The following is a 24877-nucleotide window of genomic DNA, read 5'->3' on the forward strand; positions in this document are numbered from 1 at the left end:
TCGTCCAGGACCAGTGGGGAAGCACGGTGAGTCTGCTTTTCGTTAATCTGCTGCTCGACCGCGATGCGGAGGCCGTCGTCCAGGACCAGTGGGGAAGCATGGCGAGTCTACTTTAAAGTTTTGACTATTAAAACTAATGATAATATTGTGCCTATGTTACATGCTTGCTAACAACAATATTATGTGCTAACAAAACATCTGCACGTGAAATGACCAACATATATCCAAATATGAATTTTGTACTGATCCGCCAAAGATACGGGACGAGGACACCTACCTGAGGAGAGGTGATGCTGATTTACCACGTGCTAGCTGCTGGAGAAGGCACGAGGGGAGCTGTATCATAGGCATTGGTGTTGTGACCACAGGTGTTGCAGTGGTCGACGACCAACATATATCCAAATATCTGAACAAATATGTGATTTTCTGATTGGTAGAAACCCCCTTTTCCCGAACCTGCAGGTAATAGCAGATCAATCTTCCGTCACTTTGAAGCTCATATTCTGTTCCATTACACGTATGAGATGGTGGTAGTGTGGAATTGCTTTTACATCATGTCCTATCACTGTGAAGGCATGCACTTTTGCATATTCCTCGCTTTGGTGTTCAAGTGCCATTACAAACAAGGGCATGTTTGCTTTTCTACTTCGAAATTGAATGCTAACTTTTTATTGGTAATAAATATGTGTTAGAATAGGAGGTTAGAGCAAAAGCCTATCAGTAAATCAATCGATCTTTCTCTATGGTTGTATACTTGAAGGGCTGCAATTTGAACCGTTATTCCTTCTCTACAATGGACGGGCGCAACAATGTGCGCCTTGTTTGCCTCTGGATGGTGCTTTGCTAATTATAATTCAAAGTGGTCTTTCCCTCTTGTCTGGTGCTTTGCTAATTATAATTCGAAGTGGTCTTTCCCTCTTGTCTGATCTGATTTTCTGGTGAAAACAGTAGTGGATTTTGACCCTGGGTGTCTGTGGCTTTGCAGACGAATGTTTTACTACACATGGTGTTAACTAAGCGCATGAAGATTATGCCTTCTTCAATGCAATATTATGCTGACACTTTTGAGGTAGCTCGTGCAACCCTGGTGTGGTAGCTGTCTTTCTTGTACATTATCTTATAGCACCGGGTCTATATGCTGAACATGTGAATTGTTCAGAGAGGAGAAGAAAGAGAGGGCGACATGCTGGCCGACGACGATGCAGCCTCGGAAGAGGAGGAGGAGAAGAAAGAAGAAAGAGAGGGTGAGAAGAGTTCGATTCTGGTCAAGAGATGCCATGGGGAAGATGCTGGCCTTATTTCTCACACCCCGAAAGTCACATTACTTCTATGAACCAGAAGAACTAGAGGTATGAAACTTCCAAGAGGAAATATTCATTCCTCTTAGTTATGTCATTATTTGTACATGCTTTTGCAATACTCATGATGCCCTCGGAATTATTTAAAAGGATGCATCCTTTGGTATCTGTTCATACTTATTATAGAGCTATGTTTTACCATCGAGTAGATCTCTTATTACCATGATATTGTCTAATTTTTACATGGATACAGAAGGGTAACTTAACGTTGTATTCAGATCTGGGTCGACATATGAAGACGTGAGAGCTAAAGCAAATAGACTGCGAGGTTATCAGGATACTGGAGAAATGGGTTTTGCTTTAGTCCTTGTTAATGGCACTGGTTTTTCTGGTGCGAGTAAAGCCCGACAGTGGTGTACTCCAGGCAATGTGAAGCTGGGACTTCCCTATCAGGCGTGACCTTGTAGCCAAATCCATGAGGAGTCGGAGGCAGTTGCAGCAACTAACCATGAAGCGACGGCAGAGATCCAGTTTATCTGTACGTCTAAGGCTGCCTTCTGACCGAACCGCGTCGTGGCAGCAAAATCCACTTTGATTCAATGCTCTGATCATCTATGCTTTCCTGCTGTAGATTTTTGGAGCTTGCTCTGTTAATCTGTTTATTTTTTGTATCACGGTTTAGGTCTGACCAGCACAAGGTGGCAACAACAGTAGTGGAGAAGGCATGAAGAGGCCCACATCTGAAAATCCGTTCTGCTGACTGATCAAGGGAGATGGTCCCAGCATCCACTGTGACAATGTTGTCCAGAACATGGACTCTGGAAACTGAAAAGTGTAAGTACCAATCAAATTTGACTATTTAGGTTTTGTTCTATCGAATGACACGAGTTCTTTTATTCATTTAAAAAAGAGAGTGCAAAAAGTTTCTCTTATTCGTATTCAAAAGAATTGCGATGAAATGAAAGAAACTCTGAGCAGACATCTCGAATGTAGAGCTTGTAGTTATGTCATAGGTATATGTCTCTCAATTTATGTAAAGATGGGATCATAGGTCTTACAGTATGTCTTTATCTTGGGTGGTGAGCTAAAGGAATTCAGTCCGACACTATGTGTTCCTTTCTCTAAATTTTGTCGTGCTTAAGTAATGAACAACTTACTCGCTCCCAGTTGGTTAACCTACCTATGTCATTCAGAACAGATTTTGCTTCCAGGCGCATAAAGGCCACCGATCGGATCAGCGCGAAGAAACCCGTTCGGACCGCCGCCGCAAGCCTCACCTCAGCAACGGATCAACCTCTGCACCTACATCCACTTCGACAGGTCCTCAGTCAAAGCAGGTCCACTTCGACTGTCCCGGTAGAGGGCTGCTTACAACTGATGTCCGCAACTCGCCGCCGTAGTTGTGCTGCTTGCATTATGCTTGGGCTGCTCTGGAATTATTTAGATTTCAGTTCGTGGACTTTATTACTCATGTGTTCTTTTAGTAGGCCTATACAAACACAATTGTATTATGGCTGATCTGTTTCCTCTTTTGTTGCAGTTGTCGTGCCTAGGAAAATACGAAATATTTAGAGTTTGGTTCTTTTGAGTTAGCTTAGTGATGTTACATGATCTTATTGTGCCCTTTTGATTGATTGTAGTAGAAGACTGTTAAACTTGGAGATGATTTCTTTGATGTAACCACAATATATCATACAAAGTTATTATTTGAGGAAAAATGTTTCTTCTCAGAATAATAGATTTGCATATGTGCCAAACTAACAATGCTTTATATTTTCAAACTGGGCGCTTACACCAGACGGCATGATAAATTTTACCCACTCATTCTGAAACAGGCACTGGTTGGAACTTCTTAAGAGGAGTACCGGTTTAACTCTGTAAGGCAGCTAGAGCAGTCCCGACACCTTCAAATGTTTCTTCTCTGGAGAATGCGTCAAGCAAAAAAGTCTAATTGTTGGTGAAGATATAGCTTAAATTACAGCTATTTTCCATCCCTTTTCAATTGTTAGTGAAGATATAGTCGAGATTACAGCTATTCTGCAGACCTTTTCAGTTGTTAGTGAAGATATAGCTTATATTATACTCCCTCCGTTCCAAAATAGACGACTCAACTTTGTACTAACTTTAGTAAAAGTTAGTACAAAGTTGAGTCATCTATTTTGGAACGGAGGGAGTAGCTATTTGATAGCCCTTTGCTTAGTGTGTTTATACTTCTTATTAATCAGCGCCTAAATAGTCCGTTTGTACAAGCTCATAAATGCTTCTTTCGGCTTTTCCTGGTACCTAAAAAATATTCTATGTATATATCCTTTTCGAACTGCTTTATGGTTATGTATAACTATGGAATCCATCGTCCTGTGTTGAGACAATGTAATCTACCTATGTTGCACCTATGTTTTTTCCCGTTGAGATTCTTCCTTGCAATGCCTTCGCTATGCATGTGCATTTATATCTATCTTTGCTTAGGTGAAAGAGAACATAATAAGTTCATATCTCACCTCTGTTCTCAATTCTCTTGCGTTTCAGCCAACACATTACTTCGTGTCCTATCATCTTCTGCTTGCTATTTTGCTGGTGCTCTACTGCCTCTGATGATCTACTGACTCATGCTTTTCTTGCTGTTTAGTGAAGGTCCTTTCCGAAAAGCTTTGATACGACATGTGCGCTGGAAAGCTCCATCTTGTTGTTGGACTTGGTGAAGCTAATGGGCCCGAGGTCGGTAAGAAGAGTTGGATGCCTCCATCTTATGCTGGTGGTCCGCGCTGTATGACTGAAAACTTCTATGATGGGGTGGCTGTTTTGCGTATGCATGCCTCGCCTGATATAATCACAACCTTCACATGTAGTCCAAAGTGGCCTGAAATAACGGAGAGTACTGAACCTGGGCAAAAAACAGTCGATAGGTCTGACATTACCGTTCGAGTGTATCGCTTGAAACTTCTTGAGTACCTACAGAAAATGAGGACAGGGAGGATGTTTGGGCCTATAGTTGCTGGTACTATACCCAGTGTCTTCACTCCCCTATTAAACATTTTCTTAGCCATGTATGTTAATTTTACTGCTTTTCATTTAACTTCCTATTTTTCAGTTATCCACACAGGGGAGTTTCATAAGAGGGAGCTGCCGCATGCGTGTGTCCTTGTTTGGCAAGAGAAGCATCATGACCGGGTGGTCACACCAACTTCATAAATTCCTTTGTTTCAATCACTGTTAGTATTTCTATTGGATCTAGCTCCCTCTTTATCTTCTTTCTTGGTTTCCTCTTGCATGGTTTCCAATAATTAGCTTCACCCTTTTGCAGGGTTCTCAACTGACTGATATTGATGCTGATGCTCCTGCTACTATGCCTCCTAACACGATGGAAACTACAGTTCCTATGCCACTTAAGCTTAACAGGTATGCCCTTTCTATACAATTAAGCATAATACACTGCTAACTACCTATCCAAGCTGGCAGTCGGCATATGGATCGTACAAAATTAAGCGCTACGAAACCCACGTACAATAAAGCTTATTTTCCTATAGCAATTAGAGTTTCCATGCTTCTGTTTCTTTATTTGACTTTGTTGGATTTCTGTTTCTGTTCATATAGACCACAAGTATGTGTTTTTCATGTAATCCTTTTGAAATTTTAGGGGTGCTACTGCTGCTGCTTTTTTTTTTGAACCGGGCGTGCCCCTTTCCATTTAAGATAAATGGAAATACAACAGTCTCCGATACAACCAGGAAGCAAGGAAAGAGAGGCAGCGAGTTCAATGCACTGCCAGGAAACCCACTGTGCTCGCCCGCCATCGAAACGAGCACCATGGGGCGAAAACCTGACATCACCTACTTAGTTTGAATCTAGCTATTACAAACCAGGGAAAAGGCACAAACAAAGAGGTGCCAGATAACATAAAGTATGTAGACTTCATTTCATCAAAAACGCTGAAGTAGTGGTTGATCCAAGTTTTCAGATAAGCATGCATGTGTGGTACGTCTATTCCTGCAGCTTATAGTCCCTTCACTGATTTGTTCATGCCTTGCTTTTGGTTATTTTAAAATTGCCATGTTTTACAGCCTGTTGTCTTTAAAATGCTAAGAACCCATAAATGTTGTCTTTAAAATGATAAGAACCCATAAATGCTGTTAGATCCTTTTAAATTCCTTAACTGGTTTATCTCTTCCTTGTGCATCCATGCAACTGATACACTGTATAATGGGCTTTATTACAATGGCAATTTAACTCTTATAAACTTGCCAATGCCATGTCGATCTCTTGCCTTATGAGCTATCCTGTCTTTTGCATCAGCTTTGTTCGCTAAATTGGTCCTCGCAACCTTTGCTGTGGCTACTAAACCACCACCTGCAAGGACAAGTGAAGACTGCTACCCTGTTGCTGTCCTCATACGCTTGTATTTTCAGTGTTTTGAACAAACCCAGGCTTTAGCACTAATAAAGGTAGCCTGGACAACAAAGCCGTTTTCAATATCCATGAAACGTGCAACGATGACTCCATCTAATGTTCGTCGCCTCATAAGATGTATCTCTAGCTATCTACCATGCTTCCTAATAACATTGTAAATAATCGATCAAAAACTTCTTATAACCACTATGTATCATCACTAAGTATCTATCTACCAGCAGTAAGTATTTATTATTTTGATCTGTGCCTGAATTTTCTTATCACCACTCTTACAATACTTGGCTTGCTGTCGCCCTTTGCACCATGGGCGCAACGGGTCATCTAGTAAGACCAAAGAATAAAGCGAGTCCCCCTATATGGCGCCAGACGCACCAATTAATGACCCGGCGCCGGCACACTACTCATCGTGCGCCGGCCCAATAAGCAGTCATTCGCTCGCTTAGTTTAGTCGCCCTTTTGCTTACTCTGTTGATTTCTCTCTAAAACAATTGTTCGCTCAGTTGACCAGCCAACTATTGATCGGTTGACCTGGTCGGCCTTTGACCATTGACCACTTGACCATCAACCAATTCATAAATTAGAAAAAAATTAATAATTTTGAAAAAATCTTGAACTTTGAAGATGTTCACCATATTTGGAAAAACTCATGAATTTAAGAATAGTTCATGAATTTGAAAAAAATCACAACAATATAAGTTAACAAAAAATGAAAAAAATCATGAATTTGAACAACTTCATGGTTTTGAAAAAATCATCTTGAATTAGTTCATAAATTGGAAAAAAATGTCTACAAATTTGGGAGAAAGTTCATGATTTCAGAAAAAAGGTAAATAAAAACGAAAAAAATTCTCTTCCTTGAAAAAATAAGAGAAAACTGCCCGAGAAAACACCGATGGAACCTTCATCCTAAAAATAGTGAGAAAAAATTACATACACCGACCGAACTGCGTATAGGAACGCGACATGTATAGTGAGAAAGAGAAAAAAAAGACTTAAATGGGCCAAACCCAAGGACGAACAGGGATGTGCGCCAAATTACAAGGATAGCGTGATACGTCTCCGTCGTATCTACTTTTCCAAACACTTTTGCCCTTGTTTTGTACTCTAACTTGCATGATTTGAATGGAACTAACCCAGACTGACGCTGTTTTCAGCAGACTTTTCATGGTGTTATTTATGTGCAGAAACAAAAGTTCTCAGAATGACCTGAAACTCCACGGAACATATTTTTGGAAAATATTAAAAATATTGGAAGAAGAATCCACGTCAGGGGGCCCACACCCTGTCCACGAGGGTGGGGGGCGCGCCTGCCCTCCTGGACACGCCCCCTGCCTCGTTGGCCCCCTGACGCTCCACCGACCTCAACTCCAACTCCATATATTCACTTTCGGGAAAAAAAATCAGAGAGAAGGATTCATCACGTTTTACGATATGGAGCCACCGCCAAGCCCTAAAACCTCTCGGGAGGGCTGATCTGGAGTCCGTTCGGGGCTCCGGAGAGGGGAATTCGTCGCTGTCATCATCATCCACCATCCTCGATCACCAATTTCATGATGCTCACCGCCGTGCGTGAGTAATTCCATCATAGGCTTGCTGTACGATGATGGGTTGGATGAGATCTATCATGTAATCGAGTTAGTTTTGTTAGGGTTTGATCCCTAGTATCCACTATGTTTTGAGATTGATGTTGCTATGACTTTGCTATGCTTAATGCTTGTCACTAGGGCCCGAGTACCATGATTTCAGATTTGAACCTATTATGTTTTCATGAATATATGTGAGTTCTTGATCCTATCTTGCAAGTCTATAGTCACCTATTATGTGTTATGATCCGGCAACCCCGAAGTGACAATAATCGGGACCACTCCCGGTGATGACCATAGTTTGACGAGTTTATGTATTCACTATGTGTTAATGCTTTGGTCCGGTACTCTATTAAAAGGAGGCCTTAATATTCCTTAGTTTTCATTAGGACCCCGCTGCCACGGGAGGGTAGGACAAAAGATGTCATGCAAGTTCTTTTCCATAAGCACGTATGACTATATTCGGAATACATGCGTACATTACATTGATGAATTGGAGCTAGTTCTATGTCACCCTATGTTATGACTGTTACATGATGAACCGCATCCGACATAATTCTCCATCACCGATTCAATGCCTACGAGCTTTACACATATTGTTCTTCGCTTATTTACTTTTCCGTTGCTACTGTTACAATCACTACAAAACCCAAAAATATTACTTTTGCTACCGTTACCGTTACTTCCATATTACTTTACTACTAAATACTTTGCTGCAGATATTAAGTTATCTATGTGTGGTTGAATTGACAACTCAACTGCTAATACTTGAGAATATTCTTTGGCTCCCCTTGTGTCGAATCAACAAATTTGTGTTGAATACTCTACCCTCGAAAACTGTTGCGATCCCCTATACTTGTGGGTTATCAAGACTATTTTCTGGCGCTGTTGCCGGGGAGCATAGCTCTATTCTTTGAGTCACTTGGAATTTATATCTGCTGGTCACTATGAAGAACTTGAAAGATGAGAAAACAAAAATCTATCCCTCCACTACGAGGGGAGGTAAGGAACTGCCATCTAGCTCTGCACTTGATTCACCTTCTGTTTTGAGTAAGCTTGCGACACCTAAACCTGCTTCTGCTATTCGTTCTGATATGTCGCATGTTATTGATGATGCCACTTCTGCTATGCATGATACTTATGATGAAATTACTTCTATGCTTGATACTACTGTGCCACTTGGTGAATTTCTTGATGAACAACTTGCTAGGGTTAGAGAGAATAAAATTATTGAAATTGATAACATTGACGAAACTGATGATGAAGACTCTCCCCCTAATAAACATGAATCACCTGTTGTTCTTGAGGGTTATGTTTTTGAAAAAGAAGCTGCTACAACTATTTTAGCTTGCAAAGATAGATACGAGCTCAAGAGGTTATTAGCTAAATGGAAGCAGCAATCTCTTAATGCTAGAATGAAACCTGACCTTGCTTTTGCTACTTCACCTATCTGTGTTACTGATAAGGATTATGAATTCTCTGTTGATCCTGATATAATTACTTTGGTTGAATCTGATCCTTTTCATGGCTATGAATCTGAAACGGTTGTGGCACATCTTACTAAATTAAATGATATAGCCACCCTGTTCACTAATGATGAGAAATCTCGCTACCTATATATCCTTACAATATTTCCGTTCTCATTAAAGGGTGATGCTAAGATATGGTTTAATTCTCTTGATCTTGGTTGTGTGCGTAGTCCCCAGGATATGATTTATTACTTCTCTGCTAAATATTTCCCTGCTCATAAGAAACAAGCTGCCTTGAGGGATATATATAATTTTGTGCAAATTGAGAAAGAGAGTCTCCCACAAGCTTGAGGGAGGCTTCTCCAGTTACTTAAATACTTTGCTTGATCATCCTCTTAAGAAAAATGATATAATTGATATCTTTTACAATGGACTAACCGATGCTTTCAGAGATTACCTGGATAGTTGTGCTGGTTCTGTTTTCAGGGAAAGAACACCGGCTGAAGCTGAAATTCTATTGAATAATATGTTGACAAATGAAAATAATTGGACACTTCCGGAGCCAGCTCTTGAGCCAACTCCTGAGCCTATTCCTAAACCAACTCCGAAGAAGAGAAGTGTTCTATTTCTCAGTCCTGAAGATATGCAAGAGGCAAAGAAATCTATGAAAGAAAAAGGTATAAAAGCTGAAGATGTTACGAATTTACCTCCTATTGAAGAAATACATGGTCTTAATTTACCGCCTGTTGAAGAAATATATGATCTTAATCCATTACCTATTGAAGAAACTCATGGTCTTGATAACCCGACACAGGTAGTAAAGGTAAATTCTCTCTATAGATTTGATGAAGGTGATATTCCTCACTATAAGTCTGCTAGACAATGCTTAGAAGAGTTTGATAATTTTATTGTCGAACAAGAAAACTTCAATGCTTATTTTGGTAGACAATTGAAATACAATTCCGATACGCTTGCACACTTGGGTGATTATATGTCTAGAGTTAAAGGTGAACTTAAACTCATTAATAAACATGCTTCTATGGTTACCACTCAAGTAGAACAAGTACTTAAAGCTCAAAATGATTTGCTCAATGAATTAAATAGTAAGAATAATGATTATGCTGTTAGAGTGGCTACTAGAACTGGTAAAATGACTCAGGAACCTTTGTATCCTGAAGGCCACCCTAAGAGAATTGAACAAGATTCTCAGAGAAATAATATTGATGCACCTAGTCCTTCTAAAAAGAAGAAAAAGAAAAATGACAGGACTTTGCATGCTTCTAGTAAACCTATTGCTGAACCACCTGAGAATCCAAATGATATATCTATTTCTTATGTTGAAACACAATCTGGTAATGAACATGAACCTAATGAAAATGTTAATGAAGATGTTCATGATGATGCTCAACCTAGCAATGACAATGATGTAGAAATTGAACCTGTTGTTGATCTTGATAACCTACAATCAAAGAATCAACATTATGATAAGAGAGACTTTGTTGCTAGGAAACACGGTAAAGAAAGATAACCTTGGGTTCAGAAACCCATGCCTTTCCCTCCCAAACCATCCAAGAAAAAGGATGATGAGGATTTTGAGCGCTTTGCTGAAATGATTAGACCTATCCTTTTGCGTATGCGATTAACTGATATGCTCAAAATGAATCCTTATGCTAAGTATATGAAAGATATTGTTACAAATAAAAGAAAGATACCAGAAGCTGAGATTTCCACCATGCTTGCTAATTATACTTTTAAGGGTGGAATACCAATGAAACTTGGAGATCCAGGAGTACCTACTATACCATGCTCCATTAAAAGAAACTATGTTAAAACTGCTTTATGTGATCTTGGAGCCGGTGTTAGTGTCATGCCTCTCTCTTTATATCGTAGACTTGATTTGAATAAGTTGACACCTACTGAAATATCTTTGCAAATGGCCGATAAATCAACTGCTATACCTGTCGGTATTTGTGAGGATGTGCCTGTTGTGGTTGCAAACGTTACTATTTTAACGGACTTTATTATTCTTGATATTCCCGAGGACGATAGTATGTCTATTATTCTTGGAAGACCCTTTTTGAATACTGCAGGGGCTGTTATTGATTGCAACAAAGGAAATGTCACTTTTCATGTTAATGGCAATGAGCATACCGTACACTTTACGAGGAAACAACCTCAAGTCCACAGTATCAATTCCATTGGAAAAATTCCATCGATTTTTTGGAGGTTTTGAATTTCCTCTTCCTACTGCTAAGAAGAAATATGATATTCTTATTATAGGGGATGTGCATATCCCCGTTGAGGTAACATAGTGTTATTCGAAATTTCTCCTGTTCCATGTTATTCGAAATGAGTTTGTTAACAAGACTTGATCAACCTTGTTAGTGGATTCCTTTTGACGAGCATGAGATGGATGAAACTAGAAGGCACAACCTTCTGTACCCTCTCTTTAATTTCTGTTATTTAGTTGAAATAAAAGTAAAAATAGTATTTTTCCTGTCTGTTTTCTGAATTATCCGTGCAATATAAAAATACCCCAAAAATAAAAGTTCTCCAAATGCCCTGAAATTGAAATATGATTTTTTTCTGGAATATTTGAGAATATCTGGAACTGAGAACACAGCAGGGGGAGCAAGCACCTGGCCACGAGGGTCCAGGGCGCGCCCTGCCTCGTGGGCCCACTGTGGCTCCCCTCCACTTATTCCTGCACCCACACACTCCTTTTTCCTCTCAAAAAAATCACTATCCAGCTCAAGCACGAGTTCTAGCTCATTTTGCTGCGATTTTCGATCTCCTTACTCAAAGCACCTCTCACAAAACTGCTTGGGGGAATTGTTCCTTGGTATGTGACTCCTCCATTGGTCCAATTAGTTTTTGTTCTAGTACTTTATTCATTGCAAATTTTTGTTGCCTAGGTGACCACTTTCTTGAGCTTGCATGTCAAATTTATATGGTTCCAAGTAGTTCTAATGCATGATATAGGCTCCAGGCACTTGTAGGAGTAGTTGCTATCAATTTTGTTGAGCTTGATTCACTTTTATTTGAAGTTACTAAAAATTTCAGAAAATAATGAAGAGATTTTTGAGGGGCTCATCGAGCCGAAGCTCGAAGGAAAAGCAAAGTGAAGAGGCACAGAGGCCCAAATATAATTTGCCTTGCACCGCGGAGGTTCGACCGTGTGAATGGCCTTCCAATGATTTCTTGAGAGCAACCGGGATTTATGATGATTTTTATGAATTGGCTGAGAATGCAGGCCTCACCGACTTTCTCCGCGACCAACGCAAACAGTATCTCTTACTCACCAATACTTTTGTGCAAAACTTCTACTATTATCATAACTAATCACCACCTTTAGTTGAGTTTCATTTATATGATGTGATTAAGAAGATGCCACTAGATGAATTTTGCAAGGTTTGCAAAATACCTTTTGAGGGTAGTTTAGATGAACCACATCGTGAAGATGTGGATGGGTTTATTGACACTATTACTGTAGGGGAAACTAGGAAGGTTCCCGATGCAAGAATCACTAGCATACATTTTCCTGTTTTACGCTACTTTGCCATATTTGCTAGTCGTTGCTTAATAGGTCGCAGAAACTGTGGAAACCTTAGTGTTCCTGATATTATTATTTTGTTTCATGGTTTATTCTGCGATAACACTGTTAGTATGGGCGGTATTATTGCTAAACGGTTAAGTTTGAACCGTACAAAGGGCCCCATCTTTGGAGGTATTTATACTTCAAGCCTTGCTGCACATTATAACATACCTATTAGGCACTATGAAAAAGAAGAAAAATTGCTGCCTACTGCTTATTTAGATTATAAGAGTATGATAGCGCATGACTTTATTGTTAAGAATAGGGAAGGGTCGCTTAAATACAAATTGTTCTTTGATAAACATCACCCTGAAACTATTACCTTGCCTGCTCCTTCCTTGTTTGATTTATCTGCAGGTCCGTATCTCGTTCCGCTGGCGGCCATTCACGCCTACCGGAACCCTACATCAGCCACAGAGCCGGAGTCGGAACCACAATTTGATCCTCCACGACAATCTAATTACCAGTGGGATTCGGAGATGATTGCCAACCAGTGGCAATCAGAGTCTTCTTCATCTCAGTACGACCCCAACTACAACTTTGAATATCCGCCAGGACATCCGTGGCAATAAACCAACTTAGACCAAAAGCCTAAGCTTGGGGGAGTACGTATTTCTCACCGACATTACATTTATGTTCACACACTCATTGCTATATGTCGGTGCTCATACTTTTTCACTGTACTATCCATGCTAGCTTATTTTCTTTTTCTTGCTTTCTTCTTGTGTGTTTAATAAACCTTAAGAAAAACCAAAAAAAATAGTGCAGCTTTTAGTTAAGTTAATTTTTCTTATTGTAGTAGTAACAATTAAAAAGAAAACCCAAAAAGATTTTCCGTTCTTCTTTTGCTTGTTGGGAGCTTTCCCGTGTAAATAGTTTTATTTCTTTTCTTTTCTTTGGGGGTCGATAGGAGAAGACCATAATTAAATTGCTGAAGTGGCTCATATGCATTATTGTTGATTTAACCAAGAGCCCACATTGCCTTGTCTTCTCCTATTTATTGAATGCTCGCAGATTTCAGCTTAGTACAATGCACGTGCACTCTTATTATTTTCACATCATTTGGTCGTGCAAGTGAAAGGCAATTATGACAATATATGATGGACTGATTGAAATGAGAAAAACTGGTATGAACTCGACCTCTCTTGTTTTTGTAAATATGATTAGTTCATTGTTCCTGATTCAGCCTATTATGAATAAACATGTTTGAAATGACAATTAGAGATTATAGTTGCTCATGACATGCATGATTAGCTATGAGTTATAATGGTTTACCTTGCGTGCCAACATGCTATGAAAATGGTTGTGATGTGGTATAGTGGGGTGGTATACTCCTTTGAATGATTTAAGTGACTCGACTTGGCACATGTTCACACATGTAGTTGAAACAAATCAACATAGCCTTCACGATATTTATGTTCATGGTGGATTATATCCTACTCATGCTTGTACTCCATGTTTATTAATTTTAATGCATGTTCATGACTATTGTCGCTCTCTAGTTGGTCGTTTCTCAGTCTTTTGCTAGCCTTCGCTTGTACTAAGCAGGAATACTGCTTGCGCATCCAATCCCTTAAACCCCAAAGTTATGCCATATGAGTCCATCATACCTTCCTATATGCGGTATCTACCTGCCGTTCCAAGTAAATTTATATGTGCCAAACTCTAAACCTTCAAATGAAATTCTGTTTTGTATGCTCGAATAGCTCATGTACCAACTAGGGATGTCCGTATCTTCCATGCTAGGCGGGTTATTCTCAAGAGGAGTGGACTCCGCTCCTCACTCACGAGAAAATGGCTGGTCACGGGATGCCCAGTCCCATGCTTTATGCAAATCAAATCAAAATAATTGCAAACAAAACTCCCCCTGGGACTGTTGTTAGTTGGAGGCACTCATTGTTTCGAGCAAGCCATGGATTGATGCTTGATGGTGGAGGGGGAGTATAAACTTTACCATTCTGTTTGGGAACCGCCTATAATGTGTGTATCATGGAAGATATCACCATCTCTTGGTTGTTATGTTGACAATGAAAGTATACCGCTCAAAATATTATTTATCTCTATTTCAAAACCGAGCTCTGGCACCTCTACAAATCCCTGCTTCCCTCTGCGAAGGGCCTATCTATCTACTTTTATGTTGAGTCATCACCCTCTTATTAAAGAGCACTAGCTGGAGAGCGCAGCTGTCATTTGCATCCATTACTATTAATTTATATTGGGTATAACTATGAGTGGATCTCTTTTACCATGAATTACAATGTCTTTTCAGTCCTTGATCTTTAAAGGTGCTCTGCATTTATGTTTTGCGGTCTCAGAAAGGGCTAGCGAGATACCATCTTACTATATCATATCATGATTGTTTTGAGAAAGTGTTGTCATCCGAGATTTATTATTATGGCTCGCTAGTTGATTATGCCATTGATATGAGTAAACATGAGACCTAAGAGTTATTGTGAATGTGGTTAGTCATAATCTTTGCTGAAAACTTGAATGCTGGCTTTACATATTTACAACAACAAGAGCAAACAGAGTTTGTAAAAGTTTTTCTTTATCACTTTCAGTTTATCAACTGAATTGCTTGAGGACAAGCAAAGGTTTAAGCTTGGGGGAGTTGACACGTCTTCGTTGTATCTACTTTTGCAAACACTTTTGCCCTTGTTTTGGACTCTAACTTGCATGATTTGAATGGAACTAACCCGGACTGACGCTGTTTTTAGTAGACTTTCCATGGTGTTATTTATGTGCCGAAACAAAAGTTCTCGGAATGACCTGAAACTCCATGGAACATATTTTTGGAAAATATTAAAAATACTTGAAGAAGAATCCACGTCAGGGGGCCCACACCCTGTCCACGAGGGTGGGAGGCGCGCCTACCCCCCTGGGCGCGCCCCCTGCCTCATGGCCCCCCTGACGCTCCATCGACCTCAACTCCAACTCCATATATTCACTTTGAGGGAGAAAAAAAATCAGAGAGAAGGATTCATCGTGTTTTACGATACAGAGCCGCCGCCAAGCCCTAAAACCTCTCGGGAGAGGTGATCTGGAGTCCGTTCAGGGCTCCGGAGAGGGGAATTCGTCGCCATCGTCATCATCAACCATTCTCCATCACCAATTTCATGATGCTCACCGCCGTGCGTGAGTAATTCCATCGTAGGCTTGCTGGACGGTGATGGGTTGGATGAGATCTATCATGTAATCGAGTTAGTTTTGTTAGGGTTTGATCCCTAGTATCCACTATGTTCTGAGATTGATGTTTCTACGACTTTGCTATGCTTAATGCTTGTCACTAGGGCCCGAGTGCCATGATTTTAGATCTGAACCTATTATGTTTTCATGAATATATGTGAGTTCTTGATCCTATCTTGCAAGTCTATAGTCACCTACTGAAAGGATCGATATGGTTGACTAGAGGGGGGGGGGTGAATAGGCAACTAACATTTTTTAGACTTTTCTTTAACAATTTAAAACTTGCAATGAAATAGGTTGTCTAGATGTGCAACTACGTGAACAACCTATATGATGCAAAGACAATAAGCACACAAGCAAGCAATGGATATAGCACAAGTAAGCTTGCAAAAGTAAAGGGACAAGATAACCAAGAGTGGAGCCGGTGGAGACGAGGATGTGTTACCGAAGTTCCTTCCTTTTAAGGGGAAGTACGTCTCCGTTAGAGCGGTGTGGAGGCACAATGCTCCCCAAGAAGCCACTAGGGCCACCGTAATCTCCTCACTCCCTCACACAATGCGAGATGCCGTGATTCCACTATTGGAGCCCTTGAAGGCGGCAACCGGACCTTTACAAACAAGATTGGGGCAATCTCCACAACACTTGGAGGCTCCCAACAATACCGTGAAGCTTCACCACAATGGAGTATGGCTTCGAGGTGACCTCAACCGTCTAGGGTGCTCAACACCCAAGAGTAACAAGATCCGCTAGGGATAAGTGGGGGAATCAAATTTCTCTTGGTGGAAGTGTAGATCTGGGCCTTCTCAACCAATCCCGAGCAAATCAACAAGTTTGATTGGCTAGGGAGAGAGATCGGGCGAAAATGGAGCTTGGAGCAACAATGGAGCTTTGGGGGAAAGAGGTAGGACAACTTTGGGGAAGAAGACCCCTTTATATAGTGGGAAGAACAATCCAACCGTTATCCCACTCACCAGCCCCGCAAAGAGCGGTACTACCGCTGGGGAAGGGCGGTACTACCGCTCCGGGCGGTACTACCGCTCGACCCAGCGGTACTGCCGCGCTGCCTAGGGCCCTGACCCCAGGGCGGTACTACCGCCAGGGAAGAGCGGTACTATCGCTCTGGGCGGTACTACCGCTTCAACCCAGCGGTACTGCCGCGCTGCCCAGGGCCCTGACACCAGGGCGGTACTACCGCTAGGGAAGGGCGGTACTACCGCTTAGAGTGGTACTACCGCCCCTACTACCTCCCTTAGTGCCGCAAAACCCGACACGAAAAATTCGTTCGAGAATCGAGGCGGAAGTAGCCCAGACGCACAGCGGTACTACGACCGAAACACCCAAGCGGTACTACCGCTCTGAGAGCGGTACTACCGCTCGGAGCGGTACTACCGCTTTGAGAGCGGTACTACCGCTGTGGAGTTTCGGCGGTACTACCGTTGTGGACGCGGTACTACCGCTAGGGCAGAACAGAGCATAGTAAGGGGAAAACAGCAACTCCAGAGATGCGGAAGGAAAGACGACGGGTGTGATAATGATGTGTACGTGTGATTCCACCCAAGTCTTTCCAAAACAGATCCCCTCTTGATAGTACGGTGACTCCTACGAAACTAGTCCACCAACACCGAAACGAAGGAGCTACACCGTCTTGAATTACAACACCGAGGGGAGGAAATCGTCTCGTGCCAATGGATGAATCTCTGAAAGAACTAACGCACACGATTAGTCCGCACAAGCATTGTCATCAATCACCAAAACATATTGGGAATAAATATGCCCTTACAATCTCCCCCTTTTTGGTGGATTGATGACAATACGGGATTTGCACAATATGAAAGATATAGGATAAGCGCAAAAGTACAACCGTCCTAAAATATAGAAGGGCTCCCCCTGGATGTGTGCTACCTAGAAAAGTGCTTTGGACTGCACGGCACAGATGCCAGGATCAATGCTCCCCCTACATTTTAGAGACCAACTACCTAAGCAAGATATGAGAGCAACATATATATATAACAGGATAAGCATGGAACTCATAAGCTAGATAGACATAGATAAAGATACGAAGAGATAAGGTAGCATATGTCTCACACCATATGACTCGAGCTTAGGTCTTACTGACAGAACCAGAACTTAGGTCTCACGGACACAAACCAAATAAAGCAACAAGCGAAAGCACAAACACAAACGACGGAAGACACAGAACGCAAATCCCTAAACTCTCTCCCCCTTTGGCATCGAGACACCAAAAGGAGAGGTAGTGATGCTACGGCTCCAGGTGAAGGTAAACGATGGACACCCATCAGATCTCAGAGGGATCATCTGCGGTGCCATCGTCAGCCGGGAAGTGCTCAGCATTAGAATCAGTCCAGGGGCAGTACTGCTGAATCCACTCCTCCTCCTCGGTAAGCTGATCCTCAGAACCACTAATCACAATAGCACCCATCTGACGCATGAGCTCCTTGTGGCGACCTCGGGCCTTCTTCTCAGCCACATGAGTCATGTACTGACCGTGAGACTCCATGCAAAACATCTTCTTCACCTTGATCTTGAGCTTCTTGTCCCAAGAGGGCTCTCCCTCAGAAGGCACGCAGTCATCATCTTCATCCTCAGCCTCAGCCCCAAACTCCTCCTCAGTCTCCATGGCAGCAGCAGATGAAGCAACTCCAGTCCTAGGGGCCTGAGTGCCCCAGTTATCCTTCTTCCTCAGACGCTTGACATCGTGAGAAACCAACTCTCCAATCTCCAGCACCACCTTGGGATAGACACGATCCCAGGCCTTCTCAATAAGCAGCATAATGAACGGACCATAAATCGGGCACTTGCGCTCGGAGATAGCAGAAATTAGCTCAGACCTCATAACATGAGAGATATCCAAGGACTCTCTGATGCTCTGCCCCTTCTCCCGCTGACAGAAGAGAAGCATGTCCACGAGATAAGAGTGAACCTGGTCCAGATTCCCGATGCGAGGGAAAAGAGTCTCTCTGAAGATACGGTGAAGAATGTCCAGATAGGCAGGCAGCTCATAGGTCTCCTTCTTCGTCTCATGGTTGATCCTCAGAGTGCAGTAGGGCCACAGAGCTTGCTTGTGAGTGGCATTGGTGCGACGGTGGGGGCGAAAGCCGACAGAAGACTCAAGTCCAAGATCTTCCACCCCAATCAACTGCATGAAAGCTTTCCACTTGACTGACAGCAACTTGCCATTTGTCATCCAAGTCAGAGTCCTATCCTCATCGGTCCCAAGGTGAACCATGGCATAGAATTGGGCCACAATATCAGCATCATAGTCCTTGTTGAATTGCATGATCCCGAGAATGTTCAGTTGAGTGCACATCTGAAGAGCTTCACCAAAGTAGTCAGGATCATTCTCCATATGCTCGGTGTCGATGGAGTGCACGTTGACATAGAGATTCTTCTTGGCTTTGAGGACATCAAAATAGATGGCAAACTGGAACCTGGTCCAGAACGGACGGTTGACCAAAGTGGGATCTTGGTCGACCTCATACGGGTTGCGGCGGCACCTTGCCCAGAACTCCTTGGGTGGCATTTCTGGCACGGTTTTGCTTGGCTTTGGCTTGACCCCAGGCTTCTTCTGCAGTTGGGGAGGAGGTGGAGCACTAGAAGATCCTTCGGCAGGCTCAGTGAGCTCAGTGGTGCGGTAGCGCTTGGACGAGGCACGACCGGGGTTGACACGACGAGCCTGATGCTCAGGAACCTCATCACCTGTAACCACACACACAAACACACAAACAACCAGAAAGAAGGAGCTTAAGCCACAAACACGAACAAAGAGATCACTGAGAGGTTGGAGGATGATGGAACTGGGTAGAGGGCGGTAGTACCGTGACCCTTGAGCGGTAGTACCGCTCTGGTACCGCTCTCAGCGGTAGTACCGCTCTGGGAGAGTGGTAGTACCGCTCGAGGCGGGGAAACAGTAGTTTCCAACTACCGTGGTCAGATACGGTACTACCGTCCTACCAAATTCAAAAATACTCCAACCTAACACTAATCCAAACAGTCTAGAAGCATTCTCCATCCTACTCAAGCCTAGATCTGGACAAAAATCTAGAGATGCAACTACTATTGCCCCAAGAACGCTAGATTGGAAATCTAGACGAAAGGAAATAGGGAACGGGGGCAATACCGGCATCCATGGGAAGAGGACAAGGTGGGGATCGATTCCACCGAAGGAAACGGAGAGGAGCGCCCCGGAGAGGGAGATCCGCCAGAGCCCTCCTGCGGTGCCGGTTGCTGAAGAGAGAGACGAACAGGGCGAAGGGGTGAGCGAATGGGTATGGGGGAGAAGAAACTCCCCCTGCCCCCGATATAACCCCCAGCCCACGCCTCACAGCGGTAGTACCGCTCTGGAGGGCGGTAGTACCGCTAAGAGCGGTAGTACCGCTCGCCACCAGCGGTAGTACCGCTTCAGCAACCACACTGCTTCTAGACCAACGGCTAATGCTAAAAAAGAAACGGAAAGCAAAGCCAAAAGAACGAGAGGACCGCCGCGACAACACACACACACACACACACAACAGACCAGAAACAACTCAAACACAAACAACCACACGAAACAGAGTAAGCTCTGGCCTCTCTCAGGAGAGGGCGGTGGCCGGAGCCACCTATGTTTGAGTCAAATGGTATGGCACCGCGAAGAATTATCCTTGGGCCCATGACCAAAACTCGTCTTTGAAGCACAAGTACCATCAAAAATGGCTATTGTGAAAGAGTTGATCGTTTTATGCATAATGGGGGGAGGGAAAGTTCATTGGGAGAACAACACTCCCCCTATGTCCATGCCTACATCTAAGCAAGATACCAAGTTGAGTGGGGTGGGGTGTGCCAGGGTTCAAGTCACATTGCTCGAATCAATGATATTTAGCTCATGCCTTAACTCGCGAAATCTTGCTTCATCCAAGGGCTTCGTGAAAATATCTGCAAGGTTATCATGAGTGTTGACATACTTGAGCTTGATCTCTCCTCGCCTAATGTGATCCCGGATGAAGTGATACCGAATCTCAATGTGCTTCGTCTTGAAGTGTTGCACCGGGTTGAGAGAAATCTTGATGGCACTTTCGTTGTCACACCAAAGAGGCACTTTGTCACAAATGACACCGTATTCCTTTATAGTTTGCCTCATCCACAAGAGTTGTGCACAACAACTAATGGCCGCCACATATTCTGCTTCGGTGGACGAGAGAGACACACAACTTTGCTTTTTGGAAGACCAACTCACCAAAGAGCACCCAAGAAACTGGCACCCTCCGGAAGTGGACTTCCTATCCACTTTGTCTCCCGCCCAATCGGAATCCGTAAACCCTTCAAGATTGAAGTTTGCCCCTCTTGGGTACCATAAGCCAAAGTTTGGGGTATGAGCCAAATATCGAAAGATTCGCTTGACCGTCACATAGTGACTTTCCTTTGGTGCAGCTTGAAACCGTGCACACATCCCCACAGTCAACATGATATCTGGTCTAGATGCACAAAGGTAAAGCAAGGATCCAATCATGGAGCGATATACCTTTTGATCCACTGCTTTACCATTGGGATCAATGTCAAGTTGGCACTTGGTGGGCATTGGAGTAGAAGCCGGCTTGACATCACTTAACTTGAATCTCTTGAGCATGTCTTGAGTGTATTTGGCTTGGTTGATGAAGGTTCCTTCTCTTCTTTGTTTGATGTCAAAGCCAAGGAAGAACTTCAATTCTCCCATCGAAGACATCTTGAACTTGGAGGTCATGAGAGCGGCAAATTCCTCATTGAAAGCTTTGTTAGGAGAACCAAAGATAATGTCATCAACATATAGTTGGCATACAAACAACTCCCCTTTGACCTTCTTAGTAAAAAGAGTGGGATCGATTTGTCCTACTTCAAATCCACGATCTTGTAACAACTCGGTAAGGTGGTCATACCACGCACGTGGGGCTTGTTTAAGGCCATAGAGTGCCTTATCGAGTTGATACACATGATCCGGGAAGTAGGGGTCCTCGAACCCGGGGGGTTGCTTGACATAAACCAACTCATTAATGGGACCATTAAGAAAAGCACTTTTCACATCCATTTGTTGCAACTTAAAGTTGTGATGGGAAGCATAAGCAATCAACAAATGAATGGATTCAAGACGAGCAACGGGAGCAAAGGTTTCACCGTAGTCGATACCCTCGACTTGGGAGTAGCCTTGTGCTACCAATCTTGCCTTGTTGCGAATGATGTTCCCATGAGCATCTTGCTTGTTCTTGAAGATCCACTTTGTTCCAATGACGTTGTGGTTCCCCGAAGGTCTTGGCACCAATCTCCACACCTTGTTGTATTCGAAGTTGTTGAGTTCTTCATGCATGGCATTGAGCCAATCCGAGTCTTCGAGCGCCTCATAGACCTTATGGGGTTCAACACAAGAGACAAACGCATGATGTTCACAATAGTTTGCTAACTGTCTACGAGTGCTTACCCCCTTTCTTAGGCTTCCAACCACATTCTCCATGAGATGACCTTTGGTGGTGAGTTTGGAAGCAATCTTCACGGCACGACGCTCCAATTCCTCCTCGGATGTCGAAGGAGGAGGGTTCACTTGATCATCTTGAGCGTTGTCATGAGCTTGTTCTTGATCTTGAGCTTGCTCATGATCTTGAACTTGCTCGAGGGGAAGAACTTGACCTTGGGCATCATGTGGAGGTTCATCACCATCTTGTGATTGATCTTGCCCTTGGTCTTGTTCCTTAGGTTGAGGGCCTTCACTTTGTTCTTTGGAAGCGTGTGGATCTTGGGGAGGTGATGGCTCCACTTGAGTGGAGCATTGTCCTTCTCCTTCGGCCACAAGGGGTTCCTCAATGGGTAGGATATGACCAATACCCATTCTTCTTATGGCTTGGGGAGGAATTTCATCACCTACATCACAAGTACCACTTTGCTCCACTTGGGAGCCGTTATTTTCATCAAACTCTACGTTACACGTCTCCTCAATGAGTCCGTTGGACTTGTTGAGAACACGGTAAGCATGAGAGTTTGTAGCATAACCAACAAATATGCCCTCATGAGCTCTAGCTTCGAATTTAGAAAAACGAACACCTTTCTTGAGAATGAAACACTTACACCCGAACACCCGGAAGTACTTGAGATTAGGCTTGTTCCCGGTGAGTATCTCATACGGAGTCTTGTTCAAGCCTTTGCGGAGATAGAGCCGATTGGATGCATGACAAGCTGTGTTGATGGCTTCGGCCCAGAAGTTGTATGGAGACTTGAACTCCGCCATCATGGTTCTTGCCGCATCCATCAACGTCCGGTTCTTCCTCTCCGCAACACCATTTTGTTGAGGGGTATATGGTGCAGAATATTGATGCTTGATCCCTTCATCACTAAGAAACTCATCCAAGGTGTAGTTCTTGAACTCGGTGCCGTTGTCACTTCTTATTGTCAAGATCTTTGCATCATGTTGACGTTGAGCTTCATTTGCAAAGTCGATGATGGTTTGTTGAGTCTCACTCTTCCTCTTGAAGAAGTATACCCAAGTGTATCTTGAATAATCATCCACTATCACCAAGCAATACTTTCTACCCCCAAGATTATCAAAGGATGGGGGCCCAAAGAGGTCCATGTGGAGGAGTTCCAAGGGTCTCTTCGAGTAGATGATAGTCGTGGGAGGATGAGCCGTCTCATGAAGCTTTCCTTCGATACAAGCACTGCAAACACGATCTTTGGCAAAACTAACATTCGTTAGTCCATGAACATGGTCCCCCTTGAGAAGACTTTGCAAAGATCTCATATTGACGTGGGCTAAACGGCGATGCCAAAGCCATCCCACATCAACTTTAGCCATTAGGCATGTCGCGGTCTTAGTGGGTTGCTCCGAGAAGTTAACCACATAGAGACCGTTCTCGACATGCCCAACAAAGGCTACTTTAAGAGTCTTGCTCCACAAGAGGGCCACGGTATCAATATCAAAGAAGGTGGCAAAACCCATGAGTGCGAGTTGACGAACGGAAAGTAAATTGAACGCAAGGGACTCAACAAGCATGCCTTTCTTGATCGTTAGATCATGAGAAATGACAACCTTGCCAAGACCCAATACCTTAGAATGTGAGGCATCACCCCATTCGACATTGGTGGGCATAGATGGGATATTGTGCACGTCCACCACCAAGTCCTTGCTCCCGGTCATATGATTTGTTACTCCACTATCGAGCAACCATGATCCCCCACCGGAAGCAAACACCTACAAGAGATCAATGCTTGGTTTTAGGTACCCATTGAGTAATGGGTCCTTTGATGTTAGTAACAAGGGTCTTAGGAACCCAAATAGACCATTCAATGTACTCATAAGGAGAACCAACAAATTTAGCATAAACATGTCCATCACTAGCACGGCACAACACATAAGAGGGGTTAAAGTCGCCGGCTTTGTTGGGAGAGATGGCGTTGCGCTCTTTGGCTTCACCACTCTTCTCATTGTTCTTCTTCTCCTTAGGAGCACCTTCTCCCTCCCTCACAAAGGTTTGCGTGAGCGGAGGAGGTCGATTGGTCTTGCTCTTCTTCTCCTTGTTCTTCTTCTTGTTCTTGGACTTGGGTGCGAACCCAACTCCCTCCTTGCCCACAACTTCCTTTTGATTTCTCGAAAGGTCATTTAGGTTCTTCTCGCCTTGTATGCATGACACAAGACCTTTCTCGAGTTTTTCCTTCAACTTGGCATTTTCCTCCACAAGATGCACATGCTCACAACATGGGTTAGTAGCATTTGCATTATCAATTAAGACCATGTGAGGAAATGTGGCCTTTTCCTTGGTTAGCTTAACTTGGAGTTGAGCATGAGACTCCTTGAGGGTGGAATGAGCACCTTTCAAGACCTTGTGGGCCTTGTCAAGTACGTCAAACTCCTCCGTGAGTCTAACATGATCAACCCCAAGTTTACCCTTCTCGGAAGCTAGAACACGAGACACAACAAGAGCATGATCAATATCTTTCTTTAGTTTAGCATGACCATCATTGTGTGACTCCTCAAGAGCCAAACGATGCCCACACTCTTCCTCAAGAGCATTAGAGAGATCCAATATCTCATCGGCATAGTCACGACTATGACTTTCCATCTTAGTGATGGTTTCTTCATGAGCCTCGATCATGTCATTGGCTTCACCAAGTTGTTCCAAGAGAGCAACGAAATGCTTCTTGGATTTTCCCTTGAGCTTACTCATGAAGGACTCAAATTCATTGATCTCCTCATTGGACCCCTTACCATTATCAAAGTCATCCGTTGAAGGAGGGTTAGGAATAATGGTGGTTTTGATGTTGGGGGTTACCTTGTTGGTGGCCTTAGCCATGAGGCACTTGGCGGTGATGTTCTCGTTAGGTGCATCGAAG

At 43.1% G+C, this 24877-nt stretch overlaps 1 long non-coding RNA gene and 1 pseudogene across 30 annotated transcripts; one reads left to right on the forward strand and one right to left on the reverse strand.

Moving 5' to 3' along the window:
- The window catches only part of LOC123139360 (probable leucine-rich repeat receptor-like protein kinase At2g28990), a 49205-nt pseudogene that overhangs the window by 18041 nt on the left and 6287 nt on the right, over positions 1 to 24877 (reverse strand).
- On the forward strand, positions 33 to 5936 carry LOC123137960 (uncharacterized). 30 transcript variants are annotated; one of them, XR_006468671.1, is made up of 10 exons: positions 33 to 1069; positions 1160 to 1349; positions 1577 to 1836; positions 1981 to 2132; positions 2492 to 2635; positions 3134 to 3255; positions 3925 to 4293; positions 4387 to 4507; positions 4600 to 4694; positions 4933 to 5936. It is a non-coding gene; the product is annotated as an uncharacterized lncRNA (long non-coding RNA). The 30 variants fall into 30 exon arrangements; XR_006468670.1 differs by having other exon boundaries at positions 3134 to 3251; XR_006468682.1 differs by having other exon boundaries at positions 3134 to 3251; positions 3930 to 4293.

Source organism: Triticum aestivum, chromosome 6B, assembly GCF_018294505.1.
Source record: "Triticum aestivum cultivar Chinese Spring chromosome 6B, IWGSC CS RefSeq v2.1, whole genome shotgun sequence".
NCBI lineage: Eukaryota > Viridiplantae > Streptophyta > Magnoliopsida > Poales > Poaceae > Triticum > Triticum aestivum.